The 22,045-nt window shown below is 37.0% G+C and overlaps 1 protein-coding gene across 10 annotated transcripts in view; it reads right to left on the bottom strand.

The window, feature by feature from the left end:
* Positions 1-22,045, bottom strand: part of Marchf1 (membrane associated ring-CH-type finger 1) — an 814,098-nt gene that overhangs the window by 600,020 nt on the left and 192,033 nt on the right. The gene's annotated exons all lie outside the window — the stretch shown is intronic.

The raw sequence follows: 22,045 nt of genomic DNA, 5'->3' as shown, positions 1-22,045 counted from the left end.
GAAAGGAGGGGAGTGGGAAAAATGTAAAGCTCAATTAAAAACAATAAAAAAGGAACAGATGTCTTTAGAATTACCACATTCCCTGTGTCTTTGCCTTTTACATCCAACCTCTCTCCTCTTTCCTGACCTTTCAGCACCTTTCTTGACAAAACTTACCTAAAACTTTATTTTTCAAATTTGAAGACAGCAAACTCTCCCTACATTCAAATTCTCAATATTTAACTTGCTTATGTAAAATCCTCCACTGCAGTTTCATTGTGCTTTGGGTAAAATAACACTCTGAGAATGGCTCCCACGCTCCCACAGGCGGGGCTCACTTCACCTCCCTCATACCAGCCACTAAAACCGCCCTTATAACTTCAGACTTATCAACTTTCTCTCCACCACAATAACATTTGTTCAGACACTCCCTGTCCCTAGAACACATTTACCTCTTTCTTTGCTAATTAACTCCTATGCTGCCTTTAATTTTCAATCTCAAATGAGATAAAAATCTATCTTTTTGGCGATATTTTATACAATATATATACACGTGCAGATATGAATATATGTATACACTCACAATATCATAAAATGCATCTGAATATAGATGTTATAAATATATAAAATGTATCTGTCTGTATATTTATCTAACATCAATCAAACAACATATTGATTTATCATCTATCTTCTATCATCTGCCTATTTATTTCTTAGCCTAATTCCGGAACATAATAAGCTCCAATAAATATGTTATACCAACTATCCATGAGAATTGCAACTAATCCCATGGAGGGGATAGAAAGCCATGTCAAAGAACTCTCAAGAACACAGAATCAGCACCCTGGTTCTAAAATCTTACAAAATAAAACATTGAAGAAAAAAGCTATGATTCCATGCACACTAATTTTCTCATGACTCTTTGTTACATGAACAGAACTGAACTGCAATGCTTGGAAAAGGTGGTTACCAGTTTTCATATTAAACAAGTGAGTTATGTACTGCTTAACATTACCATCCTCGGATATTTTGTTCAATTAGAGTACTCATTTTTGTGAACATCTTGTTTTCCCCATTGTACAGTGCAAGTTATGAGCTATTGTTAATTTTACAGCTCATGTTGCCAGTGTCTTTTAACTAAAGACTAATGTCACAGTTTCTTGGAACTTATTTTTTAATATCACAGTATAAATCGCACTAATGCAAACAAACTGTTTGTAGTATCAGCTTTTTTCATAGGACCCATTCATGCATAGAGGACCTACAAAACAGTGCTTGCTGGGTCTCAATTAAGACTTCAATATATGGAGTTTTTTCTTTGTTTTTCTTTGAGCCTCATTAAAACTAACTAAAAGAATTCCACAGACTCCATAGTGACAATGAAATGATTAATAGCTATAAAGAAAAATAAGTTTCTCACAAAAATTTTAGTTAATTGGGTTCCTTCTAGAACTCTGTTTGCTTCTCCAGAATTCATGTGCTGTGGAGACTGACACTGATCTTTAGGGTGAATGAAGGCCAAATCATTTACTAGTGACTTAGAAAACAAGCAATAAATTTGACTAGTAAATCCATAGTAATTTTAATATTATGAATATTCCAGTAAACTAGCATTAAAATTATCTATATTTATTCAGAATATATTTTCTGAAATAGACATCCAGTTGCTAAGGAAATTAGACAACCTATGCTTATAAGTATAAATCTGTAAAAGTTTTGAATGTCTCCCAGAGACCTGTTATTGAAGGCGTGATCCCCAGCACATGACATCACTGGGAGATGGTACAGTCTATAAGAATGAGAGCCAGAAAAGGGAGTCAGACTGCTATAGTCAAGTCCTTGAAAGGAATAGTGAGATGCCAGGCCTGCCTGTCCCTCTTGTGGCTTCTGTCTTAGTGTGAATGCCTACCTCTAGTATTTGCTCCTGATATAACAGAACCACTGCACACAATCCATATGCAGAAGTTCAAGTGATCATGGCTTCTAAAGCCATAGATTAAAGTAAACTTTCCCAATTGTAAGTGCACTATAGCAAGTGTTTTGACATGGTGACAGCTGATGTCACAATATGCAACAATTTATTTCATTTTCTTTTTAAGTGTGGTGGTTTCTTGGAATATTGGGAAGCAATCTACCCCAAGATCCAGCAATACCAGTGTTGGGCATATATACAGAGGATGCACACTCATATCACAAGGACATTTGCTCAACTATGTTCATAGCAACATTGTTCATAATAGCCAGAACCTGGAAAAAAACCTAATGCCTCTCAACTTAAGAATGGATAAAGAAAATGTGGTACAGTTACACAATGGATAACTACTCAGTGGGGGGAAAAGGCATCTTGAAATTTGCAGGGAAATGGAAGGAACTGAAAAAAAAAAACACCCTGAATGAGCTAACCTAGACAAACATGATAGTACTCACTCATAAGTGGATATTAGAAAAAAAAAAGGATAATCAGCCTATAGTCCACAACTTCAGAGAAGCCAAGAAACAAGACACACAAGGAAACAAGGAAAATAAGACATACATGGATCTGCCTGGGAAGGGGAAATAGATGAGAGTAAATTGGGAGTGTAAGGGGAAGGGGAGAAGGATGGGGAAGTGTGGAGGGTGAAGGAGAGCATGAGAGATTGGGAAGGTAGAGTTGGATAAAGAACAAAGAAGGGAAGCAAGAAAAAGGATATCTTGATAGAGGGAACCATTATAAGGTTAGCAAAAAACCTGGCACTAGGGAATTTCCCAAAATTCCACAAGGATGACCCAGCTAGAAATTTAAGAAATAGTGGAGAGGGGACCTTAACTTCCCATCCGCTGTAATCAGATTGATGACTACCTTAATTGTCATCATAAACCTTCATCTAATAAATGATGGAAGCAGATGCAGAGATCCACAGCTAAACATTGGGCTTGGCTCCTGGAGTTCAGTCACAGAAAGGGAGGAGCAAAGGGGCCAAGACCATGATGGTGAAACCCACAGAAACACCTGATTGAGCTAGTAAGAGCTCGCTGACTCTGGAATGACAGCCCAGGAGCCTGCATAGGACCAAACTAGATCCTCTGAATGTGGCTGACATTTGTGTGGTTTGGGCAGTTTGGGCAGTGGAACCTAGTTCATGAACTGGCTTTTGGGATTTCATTTCTTATGGAGGTATACCTTGCTCAGCCTAGATACAGGGAAGAAGGGCTTGGTCCTGCCTCAAGTGATGTGACAGATTTTGTTGATTTCCAATGGGAGATCTTACCTTTTCTGAGAAATAGATGGGGGTTGAGATAGGGGGAACGGGAGGAGGAGAGGGAGAGGAAACTGGGATCGGTATGTAAAATAATACATTGTTTTTTAAAAAAACAAAAAACCCACATTACAAAAAAGAAATTTAATTAAAATCCTCCCAGCTGAAAAGAGGGTGGAAAAGCCCAAAAAAAGATAATTAAAAAAAAAATTCTACTAGACTTTCAAGGAAAAGTTAATGCTAATACTCTTCAAATTACTAAACAAATTAGAAACAGTAAAAACATTGACCAATTTATTTTGTGATAGCATTATTTTGTGTCACATTGACATAAAATTAGCTAGCATTACCACCACATAAACTGAAAGACAAAACAACAACGCAAAAACCCCAAACACATAATCATTTTTTTATGAAAAAAAGAAAATCCTTGACAAAATTCATGAACTGTTCATGATAAGTTCCTGGAGAGAATAGGAATGCAAGGACACACCTCAACATAATATAGGCAGTTTACACAAGGCCAAGCCAACATTAATCTCAATGGAGAAAAGCTCAAAGCATTCCACTAAAACCAGGAAGAATACAAAGTTGTCAATTTTCTCCATATCTACTCATTACAGTACTTGATGTTTTAACTAGAGAAATAAGGTAACTGAAGTAGATGAAAGGGATACAAATTTGAAAGTAAAAAGTATCTTTATTTGCTAGTGATACAACAAAGTAGTGTAGCTGGATACAAAATTAACTTAAAACAACAGTAGTTCTCCTATATAAAATTGACAAACTGAGAAATAAATCAGAAAGACACCTTTCTTGAAATCCTCAAAAATAAAATATTTTCAGGTAATTCTAACCAATAAAGTGAAAAACTTGTCTGATAAAAAGTTTAAGAAGTTGAAGAAGATATTAGAAGATGGGCAGATCCCCCATTCTCATGGATCCATAGGATTAACAATAAAAATGACCATGCCACCAAAACCATCTACAGATTCATTTTAATCTGTATTAGGAGCACAATATCATTGTTCATAGAACTTGAAAGGACAATTTTCAGCTTCATATTGAACACAAATAACTAAAATGATCCTGAAGAATAAAATAACTGATGGAAGTATAATCGTCCCTAACTTCGAATTATATTGCAGAGCTCTAGTAATAAAAACAGCATGGTATCAGCAAAAAGGCAGATATGTTGATCAATGGAACTGAAATTAAAACCCAAATGTATATTCACATACCTATGGACACATATTTTTTTATAAAGTAGCCAGAAATAAACAAAGGAAAAAACACAGCATCTTCAATAAATGGTGCTGATCAAACTGAACAGATGTATATAGAAGAATTCAAATAGCTCCATAGTTACTGTCTTGTACAAAACTCAAAAATACATGGATTGAGGACCTCTGCATAAGATGAGAAACACCAAACTTGATAGAATAGAAATCAGGCAATATCCCTGAGCTCACAACACAGGAAAAGACCTTCTGAACACAAAACCATTAGTACAGGCACTATTTTCAACCATTAATGAATGAGACCTCATGAAACTGAGAAGCTTCTACACAGCAAAGGACACTGTCATTTGGTCAATGTCATAGACTAGAGAATGGGGAAAGATTTTTGAAAACTATATTAGTAGAGAGCTAAAAACCAAAATATATAAAGAATGCAAAAACTAGATATCAAGAAAACAAATAATCCAATCAAAAAGTGGGGTGCAGATCTTAACAGAATTCTTAAAAGAGTAAACTCAAATGACTGAGAAACACTTAAAGAACCATTGAATATCCTCAGTCATCAGGGAAATACAAATCAAAACTGCTTTGAAATTTCATCTAAAATCAATAAAACAATTGACAGCTCATGCTGGTGAAAATGTAAAGGGAAGACTCTTCCATTTCACTAGAGTGAAAACCTATACAGTCACATGAAAATCAGTTTGGGGTTTCTCAAAAAGATGGAAATCAATCTATCTTGAGATTCAATTATACCACTCCTGGGTATATACCCAAAAACCACTTCATTCTATTATAGAGACACAGATTCAACCATTGCTGCTTGAATCTTCATAGCCAGAAATTGTACAACTTAGGTGTCCCAAACAGATTAACGGATAAAGAAAATGTGGTATATTTGCACAATGAAATATTAGTCAGTCACTTAAAAAATGAAATCATGAAATTCACCAGTAAATGGATGAATTTAGAAAAATTACCTGAGTGAGGCAACCCAGACTCAGAAAGACAAATATGGAATATATTCACTTATATGTATTATTAGACATTAAGTCAATAATCAAGCTATAACCCATATAAATACAAAAGTTAGGTATAGAGGTCATAGTGGAGGGAGATAGATCTCATTAGAAAAATGGTAATAAAATAGATAGATATGGATAGAGAGAGGACAGGAGTATGAGGATAAAGAGATTGTGGGGTAAGAGATGGACAAGGGATGAAATATGGGAGAGACAATTAAGAATCATTTGAGGAATAGTATGAATACCTAATATGGTAGAAGCTTTCTGAGTTAGGTCATTGTTACATTGCTATGAAAAGACACCATGACAAAGGAAGGCCATTCTAGTAAAAGAATTAATTCAATTGGGTGTTTGCTTATAATTTCAGCAGTTACCATCATGGTGGTAGCATTGTGGCAGACAGGCATGATGGTGGAAAAGTAGCTGAGAGCTACATCCTGATCCTCAAGTAGAGAGAGAGAGCAAGAGAGAGAGAGAGACAGACAGAGAGAGAGAGAGAGAGAGAGAGAGAGAGAGAGAGAGAGACTCTGAGCTCTCAAAACCCATCTGAGTCTCAAAGCATATTTCCTCCATCAAGTCCACACCTCTTAATCCTTCTAATCCTTTCAACTACTGCCACTCTTTGGTAACTTAGAATTCAAATGAATGAGTATATGGGTTTTTTTTTAAATTCAAATCAACACACTTCCTAAAATATATACATATATGAGTACTGTCTAAATAAAATTACTAGGTAATGGAGGAAACAGAGTCCCAACTGGCCATTTCTTTTCTCCAAATGAATCTTCTAATTGAAACTGGATTAAATTTAGTTGAATTGTTTACTGAAGATAACTCATTCCCAAACAACCCAGGCTGATGCTAAAACTATAGGTTGCTCTCCACAAACTAGTGGAAAGTCTCCATTGCTAAATGTGATAAACCAACGCAACTCACTGAATATGGAAACATTGAGCTTGTTCTTACATATGACCTTAATACCTAAGTGCTACATGGGTCTTTGTAAAAGAAAGTACTCTGCATGCTACCAAAGAAAAACCTTAACACCAACCCAGCCATAAACTCTTTAATCTATAGTGGTATCCTGCTGCAAGGTATGTTAGTCCAGTGGTTTAAAATAACTTGTAGAACTAACCAACCAATATCTGATTTGATTTAAGATATGGAACTTATGTCCAATACTGTTTGGGTGACCATAAACATGTGACTTGACATCCCAGAGAACTTGAAGAAAACCAAATACTACTGTTCTAAACCTAAAAAACTAAGCAAAAAGCAAAATCAAGCAAACAAAAAATTTAACAATAGCATGACTCCTAATGACATTCTACTATACTAATAGATGAATGCCTTGCTCAGCCATCATCAGAGAAGCTTCCTCCTGCAACACATGGAAAAAATGCAGAGACCCACAGCCAGACATTATATAGAAGGCAAGAGACATCATGTCTTTATCAAATACCTCCCATAAAGACTCAGGGAACCCTAGCTGTGGAGCCTCTTCAGTGCCCATTATCCTTTTGAAGTAGATTGGGCTGCCAGAAGAAGATGTGTCTCATTGTCATAAACAGTCCTAAGTTCTTAAACATTTTAAATGCCATATTCTTTTAGTCTTTGAAATGTTTGAAGAGTACATATCCATCTGAAATATATCTCTGTACATCTAGAAAACCTTACTAACATGACTATAAGTTTAACTATTATAGATGACTATCTATTAACCTGTATTTCTTAATTAAACATTACATTTTTAAATGAGCTGCATAAACCAATACCTTAATCAAGAGCAGAAATATACATATTACAAAATTGATCTTAAATATGTATCAATAAATCAACATACATACCAAAGTGAAGTATTCATATCTATAGCATATTCCCCTTTAAATGTAAACAAACATTTATGGAATTTGAGAATTGTTCTATAGACTACTTCCAGCTAATTGAGACACTGTTATTCAGGTCTTTCAAAGGGTATCCTGTGTGGTAGGTCCTTCTTAGCCAGCAGTCCTAAAGCTGTCATGGATGCTGAAGCATCTGGGTCTTTGCTTCAGGGGATCTTGCTTGAGCAAATCGTATTCGTCAGTAAGGAAACCACAGTTTCCTATCCTCTGTGAAAACAAAAGAATAACCTCTTTTCCAAAGACAACATACCTTTAGAACCAAATTTTGAAGGTAAGATAACTTTAAAATAAATATGTTGGTTTAGCCCATACAATGAAATGTCTCTCTGTATTTAGCTCATTCACAGTCAAAAACGTCAAAGAAAACACAATAATATATAATATCCTGACTCTGTATTTTTCCATCTTTATGTGGCTTATTTTTCTTTACTCCTTTAATCCATGACTGTCTGTACTCTGTCTCTTTAAAGACTTCATTTTTTTAAAAACTACTTATTTCTTTTTATAGCTATCTATATTCTTTTTCTTCTTTCTCCTAAGCCTATGTATATTTATCCAACAGTGTGATCCATTTACAGGTCTTTTTTATCTGCATCTGTCTTTATTGCGTATCTGTAACCATTTTTGACCAGGAGAACTTTTTTTTTTAATGTTAAGTGGGTCTGGCTAGGACCAACTCCGAGTCACTGCCTGTTGGCTCCAACCTGTCCAACATGGTGGAGACATGTTTACCACCCCTACAAGCCAAGCACACCGCCCCAGCCCCAGGGACTCATTGGGCTTATGCTGCACCATTGAGCAATTTGTAACATGCTACTCACAGACCTCATTTAAGTGCAGGACTTTCAGAAAGAGCCAGTGTTTGTTCTGCCAGCACTAACCAGGAAGCCCTCCCCTAAAGAACCTGCACTGCCTTCATTGCCAATACTGAGCCAGGAAGACCTCTCTTAAAGGACCCATTAAACTGCTAGGAAACAGAGTCCAACTGAAAAAAAAAATGTGACCACCAAAAATCTGTGCTCAATCTCTGTTCTTTATTGTCTATAATTCCTTTCCAAGCTCTCTCAGGTTTTATGTGGATGTAGTCAGCCCACATAGACACAACATTTGTGAATGGAGACCGAGACTGTTCTTTTGTTTCCCAACTGCTCAGACTCAAATAGTCACACAGAAACTATATTAATTACAACATTGTTCAGCCAATAGCTTAGGCATATTTCTAGCTAACTCTTACATACTACATTAACCCATTCATTTCTGTTAATCTGTGTATCACCATGAAGTTGTAGCCTATTGGCAAGGTTTTGGCTGAAGCTGGCACCTTTCTCCTTTGACAGCTACATGACATCTCTCAGATTCTGCCTACTCTCTCTATATATCTTCTAGCCTGGCTATATTCTGGCATGCTATAGGCTTTATTAACCAATGGTAACAAAACATACTCAACGCATACAGAGGGGAATCCCACATCACATATCCATGGATATTTTGCAATATTCACAGTACCCAGGGAATGGAACCGGCCTAGATGTCCATCAACTGTTGGATGGATAATGAAGCTGTCCTAATATACAAAGTGAAATTTTCTTCACTCTAAAGAAATATGAAATTTACAGTTAAGAGGATAGATCAGGATACAATCACTTGGAGGGAAGATACACAGACCCAGAAAGGCACATGCCTATTTTCTCACTCATGTATGAATCTTAATATATGTATGTTTCAAGTGAAGTATGAAGAGAAGAAAGGAATCAGTAAGGGTCATGGAGGATGACTCAACAATTGGTATGAAATGGAAAGGCAATAATGTAGCGGGAAAGGTTAAGTGGGCCTGGGGGATAGAAGGTCAGGGTGGAGATGAGGGTAGGGGGATGGGTAACTAACACTAAACAACTTTGAAAAGCCTACATAGAAACCCTCTACTGTAGGTTTCCTATAAAAAATAGTAAAATAAATCAAAGGGTGTTACCTGATAATTAGTGAAAATGCTATTTCCCAATGTATATCAAACAAAAAAATTCCAGTGCTATGGATAGTCTGCTTCCTTTTGATTTGCTTGCCAGTAGGAACCCACAGACCTCAAACAGTTAATGTGGTCCTTCCACAAGCCCACTTTATAAGGGGAACTTATTTATACTTTCCACATTAAAGATATAATAAATCTTTCTAGCAGAAGAGTTACATATCCTTTATTACATGCAAAATTGCATGTATTTTAAACTAAAACGGGCAGATTCCGATATGAATAAGAAGAGTTTTACCAGTGTCAAACAGTTAGCAGAATATCATCTCAATTACTAATAGAAAGTGTCTTCTTCTAAAGAAATTGGTGGGTAATAATGCAATATAAAATTGTCCTTAAACAAGAGCATAGTCAACCACTAACTTTCTGAGCAGAGGTGAATCGAACATTTGAGTCATTCAGGATAGATCTGACAGTTCTCAGACTGTACCCTTGATTTTATCTAGCTACCATACTGACCCCAAAGTTCTTAGTGATTATGTTTTGATACTAACATAAAAACTTGCATACAGTGTTTTACATAAATAAATAATACAGATTGTGAACTGGTTCATTTGGATGTAAATTCCAGTCAGTCATGGAATCACAGGAGCCAGCATCAGATTCTCTACCATGCACTGCATTACTACATAGTGATATTCAGTAGGAGGATATGACTATAACATCTTTTAATTTATGAGATTCTCCACTATGATGACTAAGGGGGTAATATACTCTATTTATACTCAATATTGGTAAAACAAGAAAAGAAGTGGTTGTGAAGATAGAGTGCAGTAATAGTCACACCATGAAATGAGTGTTGTTAAGCCACTAAACTGTGCACTTAAAATGGTCAGGATGAAAAATTTCTTCTTAAGGATACTTGTCATAATTTTAGGAAAAGTATAATAAAGTTCAGCAGTGCAGCAGTACAGACATATAATCCCAGAACTTGGGAATCTGCATCAAGAGGATCATGGTTTGAAGCTAGTCTACATTGCACAGCAAGATCCTATCCCCAAACTGAGAAAAACATAACAAAATGTTGGTATTCATCTGAGGAGACAACTCACTAATAAAGTTCTCTGGAGTATTCATGATACAAGCATGAGAACATGAGTTCAATTGCCAGCACTCAAGTAAAAGTCAGGCATGAAGATATGTACCTGTATGCAGTGGGAAGGCAAAGACAGGAGGATCCTTGGAATTAACCAAATTGTGAGGGGCTCTATTTAAAAATGAGATGGAGAGCAACTAAAGATACCTAACATGGATTTCAGGCATCTACATAATAGTAACACAAATACATAGAGATGTACACACATGCACAGCACATTGGTATTAAACAGTATGAAGATGTACATTCAAATCAAATTATTTTTTGTCTTCATCAATAATTGAGAAATGCCATTGAGAAATCCAGAATGAGGGTTAACAATTGGCAATCATCTAGAATTCAGTGGTAAGCTTCCTCTTTAAGGAAGAATGCTGGAAATAACCGTACAATCTGCCAAGGTGCAAAGCCATCAACGGTCCTACCCATCTCTATTGCCTAGAAACAATGATCAGAAGAGCAAAACATCTCAAAAGGTGCAGAGGTAGTGCTCGTATTCTGGGATAATAAACACCAACCTAATTGGACCTGAGTCCTCTATCTAAATAGGACAGAACTCCTGTCTAGTACCTTGCCGACACTACTCATGGTGTGGAAAAGCCATAGACCTTAGAAGATAAACTACTGCACTGCTTTCCTAAACTAGTATGATTTCTAACTGCAGTCTATGCACTTATCCTTCTACTCCGAGATAAGTGTAGCTACCATCTTCATCAAAAAGCCTTCTGTTTTTGCAGCAGAGAGTATTACAGAAAGCCACAATGGGCCGAAATGCAAAGAACAATAACTGTAGTGTGCTCAGCCCCAGTTGATGCTTCTCCAATAAAACCCCTACACCTACAGCTCAGGGAAGTTTACAGAAAAGGAACAGAAATTTTGTAAGTGTCAGAGTGATACACGATTCATAATACTGAGAGAGAAATTGGGGTTCAACCTGAAGGTCAGAAAAGCAAAGCAGCCAGCCACTGGCTCTTACCTCAATGTCAGTCTGAAATGGTGGTTCTGCCTCCAGGAATCTCAGAATGAGATTGTGTCTCAGAGCTGTCTCCTCCCATTTTATAATCCTCTCTACTTCTGGGATTAAGGGCATTTACCACTACCACCTGGTTTCTATGGCAAACTAGTGTGGCTACTGGGATTAAAGATGTGTGTCATTGCTTCCTGGTCTATAAGGCTGGCCAGTGCAGCTGTTTCGTTTTTATGACCCTCAGGCAAGCTTTATTCATTAAAATACAAATGAAATGCCACTACACCAGAGTACAGGGACATGGCATCTTTTGAGAGAAAGTTTTCTTATATGACAGAGAATCTCTGCCAAGGAAAGCTCAACAATATGGTTGGTGAAAAAGACCTTAAAAATGATACTAATTGATATGCCAGCATGGATGGGTAATTCTCACAGGGCTTCATCTCTAGGACAGTTATAGGCAACTGATCATTGATAGAAGAAAGAAAATCAGACTAACCCAGTTCAAGCCCTGTGATAGGTTAGCCAATACTTATAAGCAGCATAAAGTTTCAGTAGATTATATTTATAAAATTATATACATATATGTTAACAAAATAATTAAAAATAAGCAGCTGTGAATTTGAAGAATGGAAGGTACGCAGGAGGAATTAGCAGGAAGAGAAAAAGGGAGCAGTGCCATTATCATATTCAAGGACATGAACTTTGAATTGTTTTTAATTGTCTGAATATTCCTGTAGGTGATGATTCCTCATAAATATTATTAAATTTATTGTATTTTAGCTTTTACATGTGAATTTTAGCTATCCAAATAATGGAGATTGGAAATTGTTAGAATTGTGTCTAAAATAATCCTAATTTTCAAATTTCTGAGAATCCCCAGAGATATTGATTTGCTGACCATAAATCTCAAAGAATAGCATGCCAGGAATTTAAAAACATTGAGACACCCGGCTTCTTCATTGCATGTTGCAAATTCTAAAATGTATCATTCTTGTTTAATAAATGTACTTGTTATTTTTAAAAGAAAATGATAAAAAGAATGGTAAAGATACTGGATCATAATTTTTTTCTTGCTTGGACTTGCTTTATGCTGCAGAAGCTATAAGAACTTTGTTTGAGATTCTGAAGCCACTGTTTAACACTAAATGCAACAGCCCACTCAATGTTTCTGAGTGAAATTTTAACTGAACTTAGCTTTTATTTAAACGACCAAAATATTGCAGTTATATCCAACACCATCATTAAAAAAAATTCACTCCAAAACTAACCAGTCTAAAATTCTGCATACGGCAGAGGCATCCTCCCTAACAGTCACTGGCACACTAGCACGGCAGATTTCATTAGGCATCTGAACTTCAAAACAGCCTTCAGTACTTAGAACTGTGAGGGCTGTTGAAAAGGAACATATTTCAGCAATTAAACTGTGTGATTTGTTTTCGCACGCAGAGACTCAGTCCATATGAGAAACTAATGGCACAAATCTTTGTTAAAAAGTCTGGGGAGATTAAAGCAAATCTTTTCCCTTGCCGAGATACAAGCATATCCAGATGATTTCCAAAGTGCGTCACTTATTGTGAGAAAACAAATCACTCAGTCCCTTGGATGATGTACAGAATATTGTTACCTGGCCACAAAAGCTGTTTCAGGGCAACAGCTAAATTTCTATGCAACAGTCTGATTTTATGAAGCCTCCCTTTGCAAAGCTAACTGTTACTTCTAATTTTCTTTTTTCATAATATTTTTATTGATTATTTGGGAATTTCACACCATGAAGGAAGAACACACTCACTTCTCCATCTTCCCAGGCCCACCCCTCTCACCCTTGGGTCCTCCCTGCACAAAAATGTCCAATAGTGCAATTTTTCTTGCCCATACACTCACTGTAACTTACTGTAGAGTAGTCAAACCCCCAGTGGGCAGCACCTTAAAGAAAACTGAGTCCCTTCTTACCTGCACTCCACCCAGAAGCCACCAGTTGTGAAAAGCCACACTTCAGCATCCACATCACACTTTCTAAGAGAAGAGTTTTCCTTGATGACTTTATGTCTAGGCTGCTAGTTTTTCTAAGTGTGGAGGTAGGCACTGTCACAGAAGTCTTTTATGACCCTTGGTCTCAGTTGTGAGTCTGCAGTCATCAATACCATGGCGAAAGTAGCCGCCTTGCCCTTTACAGTTACCGGGAGTACATCACACAGGTTTCTGGCAAGAGCACAAACCACAGACATCCACATGGTCTCCACTGTCAGTATGTGCCCCTGACCTCATTATGCTCTCCAGTGGACAGCAACACAATCCGCTGCCACTACATTGGCCACAGACACCACCATAGCCCTCAGAATCAGCATGAACCAGAGACATCCACATGACCTATGGTGCTAACACCGGCCACAGACATCAACATAGACCACAACTTCAGTAGGAAGCAGAATGAACCGAGATATCACCATGGACTCACGTGGCAGTACGGGCGGCTCACATCAACAAGGACCCCTGGAGAAAGCACAGCCTGTGGCTATCTGCATGTTTTCAGCTGGTGATCCAGACCAAGGACATCTATGTGTATGGACTTCAGTGTTAATTCAGGTCAGGGACATCAACTCAGATGCTGTACGACCACTGGCATTCACGAGAACCTCTGGCTTCAATATGACCTGGAGCAGAGAACCATACATACCAACAAGGCCTCCAAGGGCAGTATGGACCAGAGGCTTTTGAGAAGGCCCTGTTCAGCTTACACATCTTGTCAGTTGCTCAGAACCAGGGCTATTGTGCTGCTGGGAAGCATGTTCTGGGCTGAGTTGGAGTGCAAGCTCCGAGCTACTGTACACAGCCTCAGTGACATGTTATTATGCAGTTATTGTGGTGCTTCCCAATAATCAGGGTGACTAACGTATTGAGTCTGTGTTCAGAATCCTCTCAATGAAAAGTTATCGCTATTCATTGTTCTTTTGACATTTGTCTTTGCCCTTAAAATATCTAATTTTAAGAACGGTGTCATTTTGACTACTCCCTATGTAATATAGAAATACGATAACTAGAGAAAGCAGATAACTTCTCTTAGTCCATCCTTCTACCAAATTTTATCCAAGCAGCAACATGCTCTTGTGTCCTAGGGGTATCACATCCTATTGTCTTCTTCTTCCTTCGAATTGTTTAAAACTTTAACAGATGTATACATTACATATTAATCATATATACCCATCTTACCATCCTCTACCTACTCTGTACCTCTCTCCAATGTATCCCCCTTTTTGCTTCAAGTCTTCTATTCTTTTTAAAAATAATCCAGTGAGTCCTCCTAGTGCTGCTCATGTGTGCAAGGTTGTGGGTTTAGCCACTGGTGCATGAAGAACTTGCCAGTGGCCACACCTCAAAGGCAAGTGAGTCTTTTTCCTAAACAGCACCAACAGCCAATACTGCCTCAGCTAGGCGTGGACCTTAAGATTCCTTCCCCCATTCATGCTGAAAGTTTTAGCTCTCTTGCTCTTGGGCTATGAGTCCATGGCAACAGCCATGCCATTTCCAGAGGACAGCACTTCATAGTATTCCTCTCACCCTCCTGCTCCTCCATCCTGCTCCCCCCTTCCATGATGGTCTCTGAGACTTGGGAAGGAGTGAATATAGACATCCTGTCTGTGACTGACCACTCAGTTACTAATTCACAGCACTTTAAACAGTTAGGAGTCTGTGTATCACCCACTTTCCACTGTCAACCTTAAAAAGAAATAGGCAGTATAAGGTCAAAAATCTCTACTTCCAGTAAAAAGCTAATATTTGCTTTGTTCTAGCTTTTACATGTTCTAAGTTTTGGAGTTCATATGACTAAAATCCTAAGGACAAATGCTTCGCTATTTAAGAATTCTTAGATGTTTAGTTAAATCTCAAAAGCATTCATTTAAAAATATCTCCTATAATTAAGTGTAGTTGTTTTCAATTTTTAAGAAATTATTTAAAATTTTTATTTATGTGTATGTATCTGCATGTCTGTGAGAGCATATGTTACATGTGTGGAAGTACCCATGGAAGTCGAAAAAAACTTTCTTTTAGAGGTGGGGTGGGGAGCTGCCTGACCTGGGTGCTGGGATGTAAACTTGGGTCCTCTGGAAGAGCAGCAAGTACTCTTAACCATTAAGATATTTCTTCAGAACACTGATACTTTCTTTATAACAAAAGGTGTGATAAGCCTATTTCCTCAGAATTAAAACATTTCTTTTTAAAGAAAGGAAGAGAATTCATAAAACTCAGAGGGTTGAAGAAATTTACAAACAGAAAGCTGAGAAACTTACTCATGGGGATAATCTCTGAAATACATTAGCAATGGATAATTGGTAAAAGAGGGAGTTCTCTTCTGTCATTCTGCCTTCATATGAGTCAGGAAGTTCCACGACACAGCTTTGCAAAGTCATCACCCACATTAGGATGGGCTTTTGTTGATGCAAGGCAGGAGAAAGAATAGGTTGGAAGATATAAGGAGAACTCTGGGAGGAAAAGAACTAGCAAGAGAAAGATGAAGAAACAAGAAAACAAAGAGAGGAGGACACTTGAGACCAGTCACCTAGCCACACAGCCAGTCACAGAGTAAGAGGAAAAGTAAGATATACAGAAGTAAGAAAAGAGGCAAAAGGTAGATGGAATAATTTAAGGAAAGATCGCTAGAAACAAGGCAAAGTAAGGCTGGACATTTATAATTAAGGAAAGTCTCTGTGCGTGTTAAATTTGGGAGTTGGGTGGTGGGTCCTCAAAAGAACAAAGAGTAAAAGAATAATAAACAAACAACAAGACTGAGCTGCATTTCAGGGATCCTGAAGAATTTTTTGTTTATTGTGATTTCTCTTCCTATTTCCAGGACACTTTCAGATATAAAAATAAGGGAGCGTAAGCATATAAAAGTCACACATGGAGATTTTATTTCAGCAGAAAGGGCACGCAAAGCCAGCTCTCATGTTTACTCACTTCATCCTAAATTATTTCTCTTGACCTTCAGTATATCTGGTTGCAGATTTTACACTCTGTCCAAATAGGATATAAAAGCTTCTCTCCAAAAGGAATGATTTTTAGGACAGGTAGGAGAGGCACACCTGTGACTCTTGGGTTTCATTTTCATCTGAAATCATGGTTTCCTATCTCTACGCTAAGAAAGAGATCCTCTGACTGATACATCAGGGTCAGGTTTTTTAAAGGCAGAAGATTTATTACTGAAACAGCTACTAGCCCTCACCTCTTGAGATCATAGGATTCAGTATTTTTACACTGTTTATTTGTGTGTGAGAGTACAATAGAATACATGCAGAGGTCAGAAGATAATTTGCAGGATTTGGTTCTTTCTTTCTACCATGTTAGTCCCAGAGATTGAATTCAGGTCATCAAGCTTGGCACCAAGCACCTTCAACCAAATGACCTCCTCATCAGCCCAGAACTTCTATAGTTTTATAAAATTAGTAACATGTATTTTTATTCACTCTGTCTGATCAATACATTTCTAACAATTTTTGAGTTGATCAGTGGACTTAACACAGATCATCAGGGGTGATGAGGAAAAGTAAGAGAACAAGTGGCCTTGAGAACAAGTGTACATTCCACTATTTCCTTCAAATCAGCTGTATAATCTGGGCCCAAGTAGAGATGGAAATTCAATGTGAGATTTAATTTGTGTGAGCACGTCTCTTTTAAAGCTGCCTTGCCCGTGTATGCATTACCTCACACTGTGTCTGCACATTTGCCAAGAGCTGATTCATATCCTGCTCAGTAATTGATTAATCGAAGTATAAAATTAAATATCTGTTTGAGTTATCTTAGAAAGCAATTGCTTTCTCATAATGTATACCATTACTGTAGTGTGGCATTATCATTGTCATTTAACAAAGGGATGATGCCAACAATGTATTCTAACTATCTCTGAGTTTGTTTCTACAAAGTCTTTGAAAATGTGTTATTTACTCTTCTTTTTTTTTGAAAAAAAATATACTTTTGATTGAGTCTAAAGTTTTTGGTTCTTTTGTTTCAATTAGAACTAATCAAATTAGTAATAATGAATATGAATCTGTGCTTGTTCTGGAAATCTCTTCTTGGCTAAGCTTATAATAGGCATGATGCTAGTCCTCTGAGGAAAATAAATTGTCAAAACTCAATTCAATCCAGTTTTGCTAAGTTGCCCAGAATGGTGCCAAATTTATAACTTTCCTGATTTGACCCAAATCTGAGGTTAACATCATTGCTATTTGCCCCAGTTCTAAGTGAATTTTTTTGAAACCATTGTGATCACACTTGCTGGTAGATCTATATTCACATTCAATTTTTCTACTCAAGTCCTGTTCACTCATTTAAATTGTAGCACTGTATTGCTGTTCTTTTAATTAATATAGAAATTATTTTTAGAACCTTAATTTATCTGGAGAAATTGTTAACAGAAAAAAATCTAATGTAAAATTTTATTTTAATTTTTTCACTGTTTTTTATTTATTTATTAAAGATTTCTGCCTCCTCCCCGCCACCGCCTCCCATTTCCCTCCCCCTCCCCCAATCAAGTCCCCCTCCCTCATCAGCCCAAAGAGCAATCAGGGTTCCCTGCCCTGTGGGAAGTCCAAGGACCACCCACCTCCATCCAGATCTAGTAAGGTAAGCATCCAAACTGCCTAGGCTCCCACAAAGCAAGTACGTGCAGTAGGATCAAAAACCCATTGCCATTGTTCTTGAGTTCTCAGTAGTTCTCATTGTCCGCTATGTTCAGCGAGTCTGGTTTTATCCCATGCTTTTTCAGACCCGGGCCAGCTGGCCTTGGTGAGTTCCCGATAGAACATCCCCATTGTCTCAGTGTGTGGGTGCACCCCTCGTGGTCCTGAGTTCCTTGCTCGTGCTCTCTCTCCTTCTGCTCTTGGTTTGGACCTTGAGATTTCAGTCCGGTGCTCCAATGTGGGTCTCTGTCTCAGTCTCCTTTCACTGCCTGTTGAAGGTTAATATTCAGGAGGATGCCTATATGTTTTTCTTTGGGTTCACCTTCTTATTTAGCCTTTTTAGGATCGCGAATTATAGGCTCAATGAAAGCAGTGTGGCGGTCTCTCAGGAAATTCGGGATCAACCTACCCCTCGATCCAGCAATACCACTCTTGGGAATATGCCCAAGAGAGGCCCTACCATACAACAAAAGTATATGCTCACCTATGTTCATAGCAGCATTGTTTGTAATAGCCAGAACCTGGAAACAACCTAGATGCCCTTCAATGGAAGAATGGATGACGAAAGTATGAAATATATACATATTAGAGTACTACTCAGCAATAAAAAACAATGACTTCTTGAATTTTGCATACAAATGGATGGAAATAGAAAACACTATCCTGAGTGAGGTAAGCCAGACCCAAAAAGAGGAACATGGGATGTACTCACTCATATTTGGTTTCTAGCCATAAATGTAAAATTTTAATAAATGCAAATTAAAATAAAACAACAGCAAGAAAACTGTCCAGAACATCCCTACATTATTAAGAATATTTTATGGATATAACTGACTTTTAAGCATATTCCTCATGATTAAAAACATAATTATTAATAGTAACAATTTTTATGAGGGTATCTCAAGGTGTAAACTAATAACTATACAAATATGTGTCCGTATTTTCTAAATTTAAAAGAACTGCTAACAGTGATTCATGATCTATATGTTAAAGTATTCTCATTTGTTTTAATTGTAGTATTTACTAGTCATTCAAAATACTCTCCTTTCTTCCTCCTTTTTTGTTTTTAATCATAGAATTTACTACTCATTTATATACATTTAGAGGAATTTAAAGTCACAAACTGAATGACTAAGTTTTGCAACAAAATAAATATGATGCAAACACCATTGGAATAAACTCTCCCAGTAGAGCCCATCACTGATATAACCAATGTCAGCAGTAAGAGTTAGTTATGTGTATACTAATTGTTTATATTACTAAATAGGTTCAATTGAATTTTATGGGCAAATATTCACAGGTCTGTTATTGTAATAACCCTGAGATTTGACAAAGAGGCTAAAATCACTTTAGTGACTTTGGGGGAAGCTATGGATACTTCTGTTGGAATAATGGATTTTCTCCTGAGAAGGATTATAGACAATAATAAGACAAAGTCCAGATATTTAGTGAACTCTTTTGAGGAAGATTGAAGCATAGTCCTGTTAAGAAATTCCCTTCTCTCCAAGGCAGACACTAACCCCCATGAAGGACATGTAGCTACCCTGCCAGAGACCTTTGACTTCTGCTAGATACATTTTGTAAAAACAAAACAAAATATTTTTTTTATGAAAAGCTCCAACGGATTTTAAATTTTTGAAAATGATAGAAGAAGGTCACCTTTCCACCTGCTCAGTGTGGTGAAGACTTCTTTTATCCAAGTATCTTCTAGCCACCTAAGCATTGGGCCTATTGCATATGTTTTAAGGACCGCTACTCTGCCAGCTTACTATCTTACTTCAAATGATACAATAACACTTGTCACGGTAGATCATATCATAAAGTTTTCTCATAAATGTTTCAGCTCTTGTTCACTAGAATCCCATGGAGGAAGTCTATAAAATTTAGAACAGTAGTTCAATATGTGTCAGATAATCTCCAGAGAACCTGATACAAAATAAAATCACTATCTCCTAGAAACAATACGCTTGTATAAATCCATATAAATGAATTCACCCAATTTTATGAAGAGTTTCTTTCAGCTTATAGTTTTGGAGGCTGAAGGTCCAAAGACCTTCACGTGCTGATGAAAGATCTCCTTGACTGATTCAACTCATGATGGAGAACAGTGATGAGAGCCTATGTATAAAGAAGAAATCACATCTCATGCAGAAGGCCAGAGAACGGCCAGGAACCCATTGTTCCTTACAAGAGTATGACCACGATTAATCTAAGGATATTCTGATGTGTTATACTAAAATGTTCTATGACACTTCTATATAATCAAACTGAAGACCACACTTCTAACACATGAAGTGATGTAAAATATATTGAGAGACATCTAAACCATAGCCAAGCTCTTATTCAAGAGCCCCACCATATTTGATGATTTCCTTAGTTAGTGATGTTGAGGATTTGAAACTCTCCACTTTGTATGAGGACAATATCCTTTAAATATATGAGTGAGAGGCTGAGAGATGTCTCGACTAAAGAAGTGCTTGACATGTAAGCATGAGAACCACAGCTAATATCTCCAGCACCAACATAAAAGCCAGGTGGCCATGGTAGTGCCCTGTAACCAGACCCTTGGAGAAAGGTGACTAGCTGTACGAGAAGGAATTAGTAAGCCTCCATGGTCAACCAAAGACATTGCCTCATAAATATAAGGAGAGAATAATTAAGGATAATTATCAATATCAACTTAGTCTCTCAATATACACACACATAGGAGCACAATTTATACTCATACAAACATAAGACCACACCCGTATGAACATACACATTCACCTGAGTACACACAATGACAATGTGATTATTTCTAGGATATGCTTTCTTTCTGAAAAATAGATGAAACAAGTCAAAATCATCAACAGAGGGAAAACTGAAGACACAACAAAGTAGAAAAACTCTTATACATCGAGTCATTAATTAAATTGTCCACTACTAAAACATGCATAAGCTCCTGTTCTCTAAGAAGAAAAAGCCAAAATAAATTTCAGTTTCCATTGTGTGGATATTTTAAAGAAATTTCTTCCTGTAGTGCCCATGAAGTATTAAAGTTTAATACCACAGCAGTATCCTAATTTCTAAAAATCACTTCCAGAAACAGATTAAGAGCCCTGCAGGTGGGAAGCACATTATGGCTTCCCTGGGAACACAACGTGAGAACAAAATGGTGGACAAGCACATCGAGCCAATGGGAAGCATCCTCTCTTTCGTATCTCTTAGCATCCAAGTATGGGAGAAAATATAATTTAAATTTTTCAAAACTAATTTCATTTTAATTTTTAATTATCTGTTGTCTATCACATCTCACAGTTAATTAACTTTTCACACTGGTCTACATCTCTTAATTATACGCTGTCACTCTATGGTAAAATTTAGCAGCACAGTACTGACTAATATAAAAATGCTAAGGCCAAAATTCTATGACACATTTAATAGACTTCATAATAAGGTAAAAAGCCTGATTATAACCATTTGATATCAAATAATAAGATTCAAAAAATTGGTATTTCAGAAATTCTGAGACAAATTGTTATACTAATCCCTAATATATACACAAGCCTGAGAATATTGCTGCTTATGAAAAGGAAATTACTGCTGTATAAGTCATTCAATTTTGAAGTTCTTTGAAAATATGATTCACTCTTTGCTAGCTTTTGATTTTTCTCACAACAACTATTTAAGTATTTTTTCATGATTATTTAACAAACAAGAATATTATGGGAGTAACCAACCACTTTCTGACTGGATATAAAGCTTAAGCGTAAAATAGAACTCATGGCTGAATGGTTAACTGTTACAAACATGTAGCTGACCCCCAGAAGATAACTTAATATTATTCTGCTAAAGAGACATAGTAACAAATTGCCCCTTAAATTTTTGTCTTTAAACCCATAGGTTATCGCATGTATCAGTCCT

This window comes from Microtus pennsylvanicus, chromosome 9, assembly GCF_037038515.1.
Source record: "Microtus pennsylvanicus isolate mMicPen1 chromosome 9, mMicPen1.hap1, whole genome shotgun sequence".
In the NCBI taxonomy this organism is placed as follows: Eukaryota; Metazoa; Chordata; class Mammalia; order Rodentia; family Cricetidae; genus Microtus; species Microtus pennsylvanicus.
Note: the sequence above shows the minus strand (reverse complement) of the source record. Positions and strands in the feature narration are given on the sequence as shown.